Here is a 12801-nt window from a genome sequence, read left to right as displayed (position 1 = left end):
TGGAAGGATGTTTACTCATACAAAAAATCATCCTGCAGTATTTAATCTGGACAGTGGGGAAAGCAATTTCCACTAAACCTATAAATCCTTCTACGTCAGATGGCAGGGATTTTCTAGCACTGGTGAATTCACGTATTCTCAGACAACAATTATTTTTAGTCCAAACAGGCTATTTTATTAATTGGTTTAAATTGAACCCTGTTTAAATACCTGTGGCACATATACATATATATTTCTGCCTTGTTAAGTGAAGTAGTGCATTTGTTCAGCTAGATGTCATTGGTAATTCTTTAATCACAAAACTTATCTGTGTAGCAGTAATGTTTGTTACAAGCATTGCAATAAATTGAAAAGTATTAATAAAGATATATCAATTTGCAGAGAAAAAAAAAATTATTTAGCTCTACGAGCAGCATTTGATCCTGTGTGTTCTACATTACTTTAGCATCCAGTGGTGCTGTGGCCAGAGTGGTCGGTGCTTTCACGACTTGTGCTCAGCTGAGCACCATGTCTGGAAAGTATCCAGTGCTCAGAGGAACAGAGGAACAGGGAAGGACAGAATGGGAGAGATGCCTCTGCCCTCTGCACAGGGATGTTGGAGCCATCCTGCTGAAATCGAGCAGCAAACACCCACCAGAGCTGCAGGAGAACTTGGGGGCCTGGTGTGTCAGGTCTCATGTGGCTGGCAAGATCCTCATTTGTGGTAAAGAAAATAAAATGGTGTGGGCAGAAATAGGACAGTCGAGCCAGCCCCACTGCCCATCAGTTTGGAGCTCACACCCTCCCTGCACAGCTCCATGTTCACTCTCCTTCTCCTCTGGGCCCCTCCCCAAGGCTTCACAGCTTTGGTTCTTACTTGTGCCTTCTCATGGAGAATTCACCTGTGTCCTGCTGACACTTCCAGCCTTGTCATACCCCTTTGCTGACAAGGCTCTTCTTCCTCTGCCTGTTACCTGTTATGGATTTCTATTTCAGAGCAGTTTGTCAGGTCACCCGTCTCTTTCTACAAACACTGGGGAGCAGATCTCTACCTGGCCTAAGCTGCTGTAGCTTTACTGACTTGGTGAGCATTTACACTGCCTTGGGATCCATGGGAACAACACACTGAAAGGCACTAACAGTTCATTCAAACAACAAAGATTCAACTTCATGACTTGCGGAGGATAAAACATTTTCTACACAAATTCGTGCAGGCTTCAAGAGATGGGCAATCAGTCACCAGCAGTTTGTTGTGATGATTGATCAATGCTACTGTTCAAAGAAGTTGTACCCATTTAACTTTGAAAATCACCTGCATTCCATTTACACTGATTCACTATCCTTCTCAAGGAGAATAAAAAGCATCTTGATGACTGTTATTTTCACTGGTGGGGATGTTAGATATACTCTTCTCAGTCTCAATAACCTATGTAGATGTATTTTGGATTTATATGTGTTTAAAAAATACTAATCCCTTTCTTATGCAGAGAAGCAGTGGGGATTGACAAGCAATGGATAGCTATGAATTCACTTAGCTGCTCTAAAACAGCTGGAGGTGCCTTGGTACACAAGAGAGGAGAGAAACAATTATTCTCTCACTAACAGATGGAATTGCCAAAGGAATATATCAAGAAGGCCAAAAAAAGTGTTTAATTTCCCTTTTTTGGATTGTTGTTCATAGAAAAGTTCAAATATGAGCTATTCATAAAAAAAATCTGGAACAAATAATCAGACAACTTCTAAATTCCTTAAAGAAAATGCCAGGATGAAGAATAGATGTGGGCTCCTGAAGAATAAACATGTGGAAGAAACCTCTTTCCCTGAGGCCAACAGGCTTCAGAGCTGGGGGAGAAGCAGCAGATTTAGATAAGCTTTCAACACCATCTCACACAGCACTCCACAAGCAAGACAGAGAAGCATGGTCTTGCTGAAATGTCCGCAGGACTGATGCAAAACATTTGCAAGCTTTAGTTCAGTTTATCTTGCTGCACCTCAGAGCAGCTATCCAAGACTGCTCCTGGCCTGCAAAGTATAACAAATGTATTTTGCAAATGACCTGCAAGGAAGCTGCAAACCACCTGGGGGGTAACCCAGAGGGAGGGTAGGATTTGGCACAGTGTATGCCTCCAGGTGTGTAAAGTCACTTCAAACAGACAAATACTCTGCTCCAAATGGTCATGAGATGCAGAACAAAAAGGTAACTGAGAAGGGGGAAATGAGGCAAAAATGAGGTTAAATACTAAATTTGATACTAGGAATATTTTCTAACAATAGGGACAGGGAAGCATTGCAGCAGATTACATGGAAAGAGTTTGCAATTGCCATCATTAGAAATAATTAAGAGAGCTGTAGTGGATCTTGTCTTAGGACCAAAGGTTAGACTACATTACTTCCCAAGGTCACCTCCAGCACTATTTCTTTCTGGTCTTCCCAGAGGAAAAATGATGGAAAGTTTCCATATCAGAATTAGAAAAAATGCAAAAATTCAAGCATCCAGGAACAAGAAGAGAGATGGCCAGGTGCCTTGTACATGAAAACTAAAACAGAAAAAATCAAACAAAAGAACTTTCAAAAAGTTTGTCCTCCAGTTTTGCTTAATATTGATCTTGAGCAGAGGGACAATTAGTTTTGCCTGCTTTCTCCATTAGAATGTCTAGAGATTAAAGACATAGCACTGTTTTCATTCAGTAGGTAAAACCCTCTGGATATCAAATACAAAAAGAATGAATATTTTGCAGTGAACAGTATTTTTAATCAGTCATCTGTTTAGACATTTTGTAGGCTAGCTGTGAGCTGACTGCAGTCTCCTCAAATGACTTTACTATTTATCTTATCAGCTGTTAGATTTGGTGGGAATATCCCAGAGATACGCATCAAAATATTTGCATTTTGATTTATTACTTAGTTTTATTTGAATTGGTAATCCCTTGGCATTTTTTTCTTGTTGACCCATCAAATGAGTGTTCACAAATATAAAATTTAACGTGCACTCTGCTTTCCAGATACCCAACTAGTAATAAAATAAGTACTAACTTTCCACCTGCATTTGATGCTTACCAGATCTCAGAGCAAATTTTTAAATGGAAAAACCACAATACTGTTGACTTTCCTAACTTTAACACCAGTTCTATGGGTAAGAGACAACCATTTGAATGTGAAATGATTGTGTCAAATCTCTCAAAGCCAGACAACAGCTGATCCAAGAATAGACCAAGAAGTGGGGATGGACTGTAGCCATGAAGTCAACTGAGCAATGTTGAGTTTTGCAGTAGGAAAGGCCAGCTATTTCCTTTTTATAGCAGAAGCCATCTTTCCTGGAATGCTTTTGTGCTTGGAGCCAGACACCAGGCTTATTTGGGTTAGAGCAGGAGCTGAATACAATTGATAATCCACAACAAAAATATAAAAACATCTCAGACAGATGAAACAAATTATTCTGAACAGGAATGGTGAAGGAAATCAGAGTTCTTGAGTAAGCAGCAATGAATAAGGTTTGAAGCTGTGTTGGAGGGCAATCCCCAGAAGCTGCCCTCACTTAGAGCAGCTTGATCTCCCCTCAGGAATGTCACCCCCAGCTCCTGCTCAGCTCCTGCCAGCTGCTGATGCTTTCCTGGCTCCAGGATTTTATCACTTTCATCACTATGTTCCTCAGAGGAGTTCAACAGGGTCTGGGGCTTTTGCTGAGTTAGTCAGGCATAGAAATGCAGGTTTCCCAGACTGTTCAGGACTTTCATCCTGGATTTCCTGGATTTTCCTTAACAAAGCATGATAAGAAATGCCACAAAATTAAACTTTTCATTCAATTTGGCACAACCAAATTATTATAATTTGTTAAAGGTACACTTTTTTCCATTTGATTCCAGAAGAGTAAACTATTTATCCAGTTCTATTTATAACCTATCCACCTCCAAAATGAGAACAGAAGAAGTCAGAAGAATAAATTGAGACATATTGTTTTGCCTTTGAGACAACAATATACTGAGATACTGAACTTGTCAGGAGCAGAAATCCAGTCTGGAGGACAGTCACACATGCCACCAGACATCACAGGAACCCAGGAATACTTTCAGTGCCTTCAGGGCAAGGCACATTGCAGTGAAAGCATCTGACGCAACAATAACTCTGGTCAAATCACCACCCAGCCTTCTCTTATTTAACTAACTACCCAAAGCTTTAAAAAGTGCAGCAACACACAGCACACTCAGTGTAAACAGTCTTGGAGCTATAATCAAGCTATAGCAGACACACATAAAAGAGCATTTAGATGCATTTAAGAGCTGCATTTAAGAGCTATTGATGCAATCATGGACAGCTGTGTCACTGTATCTCTGTTGTGATTTATGTTTGTGGGAGCTGGAGGAGCACAAGAATTCCTGTGTAACAGATCGGGTGCTGCTTGGCTTCTGGAAAGTTATTTTCCCTCTGCAGCTCTGTTTTTTTCAGAAGTGATACTCTGTGCTACAGGACACAATGGTCAGAGAATAATTTTTTACTTCTTTAGTGTCTCCCTATCATGGGTGTTGTTGAACACTTTTAAAATCTGGCTTAATATGAAGTTAGTGGTGTTTCTGCATCCATTACTTGTGTCCCTTTTTAAAAAAAATACTTCTATTCTTTGGGACATTCACAGGAGATCCATGCTCACTTTGTGTAAGGTGAAATATGTCAGCTGGATCCCTCACATTTGTTGGGTTACAGGACCATCCAAGGAGGATGTTGGTACAGATGAGTAACACAATATGATCAACGTAGAGATAAGTGGCATTTCCACTGAGTTTCACTATGGTGGTGTCAGCAGAGCTGGTGGCTATTCCTAGCATTCCTATCTCCCTTAGCTCTGCTCTTTGTATGACTCAAAATCAAACTCCCCAGGAAGCTGAGAGGATGAGAGAAGTGAAAAGATAGGTATTTACACTGGAATGGTTAAAACTAAAGAAGCCCACATAGAAAGGGAAAGAAGACAGTGTTTCCTCTGCGGGCACAAGAGGCAAATCCATCCTTTTCCTGTAGCTGTAGCTAGAGATGCTGTGATTGTGGAGAGCAGAGCTTGGGAGCTACTGGTCAGAATAGGGCAGAGAAAATGTCCAAACAGGAAGATTTTCGTTTTCAGTGTTAAAGATCATTATATGATCTGGCATAAGTGTGCACCAGGATGGGAATCACATCACTTTATATCACTTTTTGGCCACTTTATGGCCAAGGTTTCCACGACAAGTAGGGTTGTCACATTTGTTTTCATGCCCCTGCTCCTCTCTGGTGTCTCTTGCACCCCTTACTTATCACATCAGAGCAGATTCATGTGCTTTTTGTGGCAAATCCTGGAACTTCTCCAAGCAGCGATGAGGACATCGGTGGACCTCAAGAAATTATAAACACTAATGAATAATTAGATTTCTGTGCAAGTTGAATGACAAGGAGGAGCAAGTGCCAATGAACCCATGACCCCAAGCCTTCTTATCGCAGAATAAAAATCAGATAGAGACAAGGCAGTGTACATGGGCCTCTAAGCCGCTATAAATCCCTAAATGGATTGTGCACTGCATGAAAGAAAAGGGAAATAGGCCAAGCCCTCACTGAGCAGGAACCTGAATGGCTGCAGCAAACAATGTGCCTGAGTGAATTGCACTGCTCAGGACTAATGCACGGAGCCGCTGCTCCGTACTGCCGAAAGGAACAGCGATCCACACCACCCCAGCGAGGCACGTCTTTAGTACCACTCTCCTTTCATCACAGCTCTTCCCTCAGGGCTGTCCTTCTCCACCAAATGTGTCTTTGCTCCCCACATGATGTGTCTCTGTGCCCGTGGAGGCACATTGGAGTTGGCAAGTGCCTCTCCGTGGCCCGGCACTCAGAGATTATGCACATTGCGTGCTGAGCTGCGTCCTTTTGTTTCTGCCCCTCCTGCAATTCCCCGGAGCTGCCTTAGCTGGATTAGGCGGCTTTGTGTGTTCTTCGCCATGGGGAACCTGACCTCTTGCATGGAGGTTCTGCCACTAAAACTGAAGAAAAGATACCAAAAAAAGAGTAAAAGATAGATGAGAGATAAAAAGACACTTTTAGAAGTATACTTTGCTGCTAGCAGTTTAACAGGGTTAAATTAAATATTGCAACTACATGCATGCCTAGTGCAGCCTGGTGCAAAGGATTTTTTCCTGCTACTAGCAGATATACTAGGGGAGGCAGACTTGGGTTACTAAGGGTTCCCCTGATGCTCCCCAGTATGTCCTAATCCCCACAGTACACAGCACTCATTTGTTAGGAGGGACTGCTCCCTTAAAGGAAATTCTGTTGGAAGATTCAGAACTAAAAGATTTGAAAGCATGGGTCAAAGACTGGATCGAAGTTATACGCTGGACATTGTAGACAGGTGTAGTGGGATAGAATATAAGAAAATAAAGATAGTGTAGAAAGTAATCTTACCCCTAAGGAGTTGCAGATGGGCCAATTATCAAAGATTAGGAGCAGGCTTGACTTTAACAGGCCACAGCTGTAACCAATGAGAAGAAGAGTGCTATAAAGAGTGGGCTGGCTGGTTGAGGTGGGAATTGGAGTTAGTGGGTGATTTTGTGCAGAATAAAGAGGCAGTGCTCTGAGGAAATGCCCATGAGAAACACCAAGAAAGTGTGAAATTTTTGTGGTAAGGAGACAACAGTATGGAATCCCTGCAATAAGATGACAACAGACAGAGACTACTTTCACTTCAGCTACTAGATTCTGGTCCTTAGTCTCTCTGTCTAGTCCATGCCATTCTGCTTTTTTTGCAATAAGTACATCTTAAAATACAACCCTAGCTTAAAAAGGGTTTCCCAGTCTCCTCTACTGTTCTCACAGTTCATCTGCAGCACCCCATGGGGAATTTCACCATCAGCATGCTAAGGGCCTCTGCCTATCGACAAAGAAATTGTTCCAAATGTTTTTCAAAAAACAGCAACAAAATGGAAGAAAGGTGATGAGTCTTACACACAAACAATGAGATTCCAGCAGGGCCATCTCTTGGCAAAAGCTGACGTGGGTATGAGTAACATCTGCAGAACTGTCAATAGCAATTCAGCAAAGGCAGTAGTGCTTAATAGGAGAGTTGTCCTGCCAATATTCAGAGGGGATTAAAGGAACAACTGGACTAATTACAGCCCTCAGCCTGACAAAATATTGGAAAGGCTGATATGGCACTCAATAAATGAAGAGTTAGTGAGTAATTTGATTAATGTCAACTAGCATGGCTTTAAAGAAAAATAGATCTTTCCAAGTTAATCCTTTTTTGATTAATTTAAAATGTGTTTGCCAGAGGAAATGGAGCTGTGTGATGCGCTTCTGTAAGGTGTTTAATGTTGCACCACATGGCATTTTTTTAAGGAACTGCTACAATACAGTACCAAGATAAAATAAGGAAAATATTAAAATATTTTAAAACTGGATAATCTCCTCCATATTGAATATGACTGCAAATGGCGAGTCTTCATCAAGTAATGCAATTATCTCCCCAAGAGGCTGGTTCTTTATCCTATGATGTTCTTGACAAAAAGCAGGAATAAAACACAAACTTACTTCCTGAATAAGCATGCAATGGCATGAAGCAGATCAGAAAAGCTGAAGGATCACTGACAAGGAGTAAATGAGGTGCAGTGCAAAGGACCAAAACATGCCACAACTAACCTGACAGATGTTGCAAAAGCAGAGCAAAAAATCAAGGAGGAAGACACAACTTTGAGGGGAAGATATGTGGGACATGGCATGGATACTTTAAAAACTCTTCACCAAGGTGAAAGCCATCAAAAGGCATGGCGTGCCATCTAGTGGAGGGACATGCAACAAAGCTTGCCCAATTGATCCTCATTCAAATCGCAAGATTTCGTTTCCCTTTCCTTTTCCTTTTGGGAAGGGAAACGAAATCTCGCGAAACAGAAAATAAAGACTTACAAACACTCTGGAAAGGAGATATGAGAAAATCAAATGCAATTGAAAAAAAAACCCCAAAAAACGAGAAAATTGGGAAAATTAGTGACTACAAGAAATTGGTCTGGGAGAAAATGAGGTGCAGTGCAAAGGACCAAAACAGGCCAAAACTAACCTCACAGATGTTGCAAAAGCAGGGGAAATAAAGCAAGGAGGAAAACACAACTTTGAGAGGAAGATATCAGGGACGTGACACGGACACTTTAAAAAAAAAATCTTTGCCAACATGAAAGCCATCAAAAGGCTTGGCATGCCATCAAGTGCAGAGACATGGACTAAAGCTTGCCCAATTGATCCCCATTGAAATCACAAGATGTTATTTCCTTTCGGGCAGGGAAACGAAATCTTGTGAAACAGAAAAGAAAGACTTACAAACACTCTGGAAAGGAGATATGATCAAATCAAATGCAATTGAAAAAAAAAAAAAAACCACAAAAAAACCCAGAAAATCAGGAGATTTAGTGACTACAAGAAAGTGGCCTGGGAGAAAATGAGGTGCAGTGCTGTCCTAGTTTAGGGCAAATTTGGGAGAAAGCCTCAGAAGGGGGCCCCTGCAGAAAGCAAACCCACACAGCCACTCCCCCCAACCAGTTCGGGAAGGATTCCTCAGAGAGAAGTTAAAAGAACCTGTTTATTTAGCAGGCAAAACACCTCCCAGCACACAAAATGAACAATACCAGCTGACAACACTCTGTCACTGCTCTGAAAATGATGACAAATTCAGAAAGTCTCTCCTGGGAGTCGTCACTCTTATCAGTCGCTCTGGCACAGGGGATAGCTGCTGCAGGCCACAAGGTGCAAACTCTTGGTGTTTCTTTCTGCTGAATACAGAGGTAGTAAAAATGACAGATGCCCACCCCTGCTTTTATGCAGTGTACATACAAAGTTCTCTGCAAATGGACTACAAAGAAATGGCATTACATAGACACAGCCTTAAATCACAGTTAGTTGATGTGAATGAGTGATTTAGGTCACCTAAAGAGTCACTATCAAAGGTATTAGCAAATTCATGTGCAATATAAATTTGTAAAAGCATGACTTAAAACTTGGTGGCAAGTTTCACTTTATTACTCATTACACAGATGAAGTACACAACGGAAAATTGTATTAGGATCAATTTGCATGGAGATCAGGGGGACAAAAGGGAAAGGGGGTAAGGGAGATCGTCCCACTGAGACACAAGGCTCAGAGTTGACTCCTCACTTTCTAAACTCCTTATGGAGCCTAGTTGTGGTTGAGTCTAAACTTCACCTCAGACTTGGTCAACAGCTTATATCTAAAGGGTTTAACAACCCTTAATAATTGACTAACTTATCTTTGGATAATACAATAGGATTTACAATAATCACAGCAGTAGCTTAACTACAAATCAGAGATGGCAACATTCACACTACACTTGCTATAAGGTAATTACATCGATTATGTACAAAGGTACCTATTAAAAAATCTCCTCAAGTTTGGTGAAATACCTCAAATAATAAAATGAATTGGGGATGGGTATTATTAGTCCAGGATCCATCATCAGCTTTCAATAATGATCCTCCAATTATCTTGAGCTTCAGAGCTGGCAAGCTCTGAGAAGCATCCCACTCAGAGGGAGATGCTGCAGCCCAGGAAACTCAAACAGCCTCACTCAGGACTGCAGTTTATAGGGTGACCAAAGGTTTGGCTGTAATCATCTGTCAATCTCCATCCTGGCTGTAAACTACCCAAGATTGTAATTACTGAACTTTCCTCAGTAACTATAATATTGTTCCACTTGGGCTATGATTCAGACAGAACAATGTTCCAAGGCTATCTATTAGAAAACTAAAGTTTCGAAGGTAACAGAGGTTCCTGGGAACAGACAACGTTTCTGATCGGCTCAAGGGGAGTTTAAGTGCCCAAGAGTCATTAATCAAGACCGAGGCCTAACGAGAATTCCTAAGGTCACAGAGCAGCATGGAGAGGAAGAGGGATGCACCACCACAGCTGAGATATATTATTTCAGATATAGGAAGAAAACTTGAAATTTTCTACTCCAAATCAAAGCCCAAGTATTGGTCTTTTGCATTGCTAGGTTTAAAGTAAAATGAAGTTGGTAAGCACAATGAGTCTTTCATATGGCTGTTCAGGTCAAGGTATTTCAGTTTCTTTTGTGGGTTTTTTTTGAGGTGAGGGGTTGGAGTGTGGGATTTCAGTAGGAGCCATCATCACCAAAAGCCCAGACTGTTGCTGTCCATTTGGGGGGGGATCCCCAGGAGTCCCCCTAAGCTGTGTGCTCACTGGTAGCAGCAGGCAGCCAAGGAAACTCCACACAGCCTCTGAGGGTGCTGATTAGGTGAGGGTTTATTAGGGGTGGCACCCCTGGGAGCAGCATGGTGTCTGAGGGAGAAGGGGGAAGGGGAAGGGAGGGGGAGAAAGGGAGAACCCAGGGAGAAAAAGGGCCAAGAGGGAATCTCATGTCCCTGGCACAGCTTAACAGGAACATTCAAAGTGGGCGCAGAATCAGACTTGGAATAAACCATACATTTTTGAGAGGTGAGACAGAGCATACCATTTAAATAAAATGTAACACCACAGCAGACCACAAGTGAGGGAGGCCATAAATATGGTTTTGCAACTGGTCACCACATTTAAGAGGGATACATAAAAATTGGAGAGTGTAACTACAAGTAAAATCAAAGATCAAAAATCAAAAGTATATAATAAAGTGGGATTTTTTACCTAAATAAAGGGAAAACTGATGATTTTCAAAAACCATAATGAAGGAAAATCAATGATAACTGCTAGGAAAATTTCAGGGTAGACGTCAGGAAAAACCTTCTCAGGGTTAAGAAGTTCCTGGGAGAAATTGCCAAGTTTTCATTACTGGAGCTTATTAAAACCAAGACAAATGTCTATCAGGAATGACTTAGGCATAGGTGCTCTGTTCTAGGAAGACAGAAATACAACAAATACATCTTTTGTCTATAATATTTCAGTATCTAAATTGTTTCTTGTTTATAAGAAATTTATTTTATTTCAATGTTTCTTATGACAGGAATCCCATGAAGTTCAAAAAAGAGAATTGCAAAGTCCTGTACCAGGGGAAGAACAACCCTAGGCACCAGATCCTTAACATTAGCTCAGTTGGTGAGAGCATGATGCTGATAACACCAAGGTTGTGGGTTTACTACCTGTATGGGCCATTCACTCATGAGCTGGGCTCAATGATCCTGTGGATCCCTTCCAACTCAAAACATTCTGTGATTCTGTAACAAGAAGCAGCTGTACCTGCTGGGGCCACCCAGCTGGGAAGCACCTTTGGATAAAATGACCTCAGTGTCCTGGTGGACATGAGGTTCATCATGAGCCAGCAACGTGTCCATGCCACAAAGGTGACTACTGTTATCCTGAGCTAGGATGCAGGAATGCTGCTGTGGGCAGGGGCAGTAATCCTTCCCCTCTACTCAGCACTGGTGGTGCCACACTTGGAGGAATAGGTGTCAATGCTGGGTCCCTTCTTAGCTTCCACTAGGAACCAATGAGTTTCGTAATCCTTTCTATGAAGAGGAAAGCTTGAAAAGTTATCCTTAAGAAAATCAAGTCTCAGGACATTCTGGGAGTGAGAGTATGGAATGGAGGGAGGAACAAATACAAGGCTTTTATTTTATGGCTGGGCTCCTATGGCTCAGACATCTTTTGTAATGGATGCTGTGTCAGAAGAAAGGGTTTAATATGATAGGGTGGGTCTCAGAACACAACTTGGGCTCAAAGCACAGGTTCTTTTCACTTTCTGACAGCTGTGGATTTAGAAATAGTTAGGAAGCACAGTGTATCCCCAAGTGAACAGTACTGCTAAGAGCAATAGACTTGGAATTTGGATCAGATAATAGCCTCATGTACAAACCTTCACCTTTTCAAAATAAAGAAATCTTATCTCTAATCTAGCAAAATAACCATGTGCTTGGCTAAATTCAATTTACAACTCAACTGATATCTGAGCAGGATTACTTTTTTCAGCCCAAATTATTTTTAGAAGGAAGTCACTGGTGAGTTTTCACATACTAGTTACTGCTGCCTCTGAAGCTATGGTTTGCTTATTTAGCAGGAGTTCAGAGATTCTCAGTGCAGCTCAGAAGTGAAGTGTGAGCTGTATCAATTTCAATAGAGCCACTGGCAGGGAAAGTCAATCACTCTGCTGACAGGAGCTATAGACAACCTTCCTGTGCAAGGCAAGCTGCAGTACTTTGCCTGGTTACTGTGCTTTGCAGGGGACAGCTACACAGTAATTTCCTCCTATTTTCAGGGACATTTTAGCTGACATCAATTTTATCAATGTCTATTTTTCTTTGAAAGTTTAAGTTATATAGCTGACTCCAATGGTATTTTGGAAAATACCTGTTTAGCTGTCCTGGGATTTACAGTAATGTGCTGTCTTGGTTTTGGCTGGGATAGATTTTTTCACAGTAGCTAACATGGGGTTGTGTTTTGGATTTCTGCTGAACACAGGGTTGACAACACAGGGATGTTTTTTGCTGTTGCAGAGCAGCACTTGCAGAGTGAGGAGTTTTCTGCTTCTCCTACTGCCCTGCCAGCAAGAGGCTGAGGTGTGCTAGGAGCTGGGATGGAGCACAGCTGGCACAGCTGACCCCAAGTGACCCCAACTGACCAAAGGGGTCCATACATATGGTGTCATGCTCAGCACATAAAGCTGGGGGAAGAAGGAGGAAGAGGGGACATTCAGGGTCATGGCATCTGTCTCCCCAAGTCACATGTGCTTTCCTGGAGATGGCTGGACACCTGCCTCTCCATGGGAAGTGATCAATTAATTCCTTGTTTTGCTTTGCTTACGTGTGTGGCTTTTGCCTTCCCTGCTGAACTGGCTTTATCTCAACTCATGAGTTT

This window comes from Melozone crissalis, unplaced genomic scaffold (genome assembly GCF_028551555.1).
Source record: "Melozone crissalis strain CALT ecotype California unplaced genomic scaffold, PUWL_Pcris_2 ptg000027l_1, whole genome shotgun sequence".
Taxonomy (NCBI): Eukaryota; Metazoa; Chordata; class Aves; order Passeriformes; family Passerellidae; genus Melozone; species Melozone crissalis.
This window is presented reverse-complemented; position numbering follows the sequence as displayed.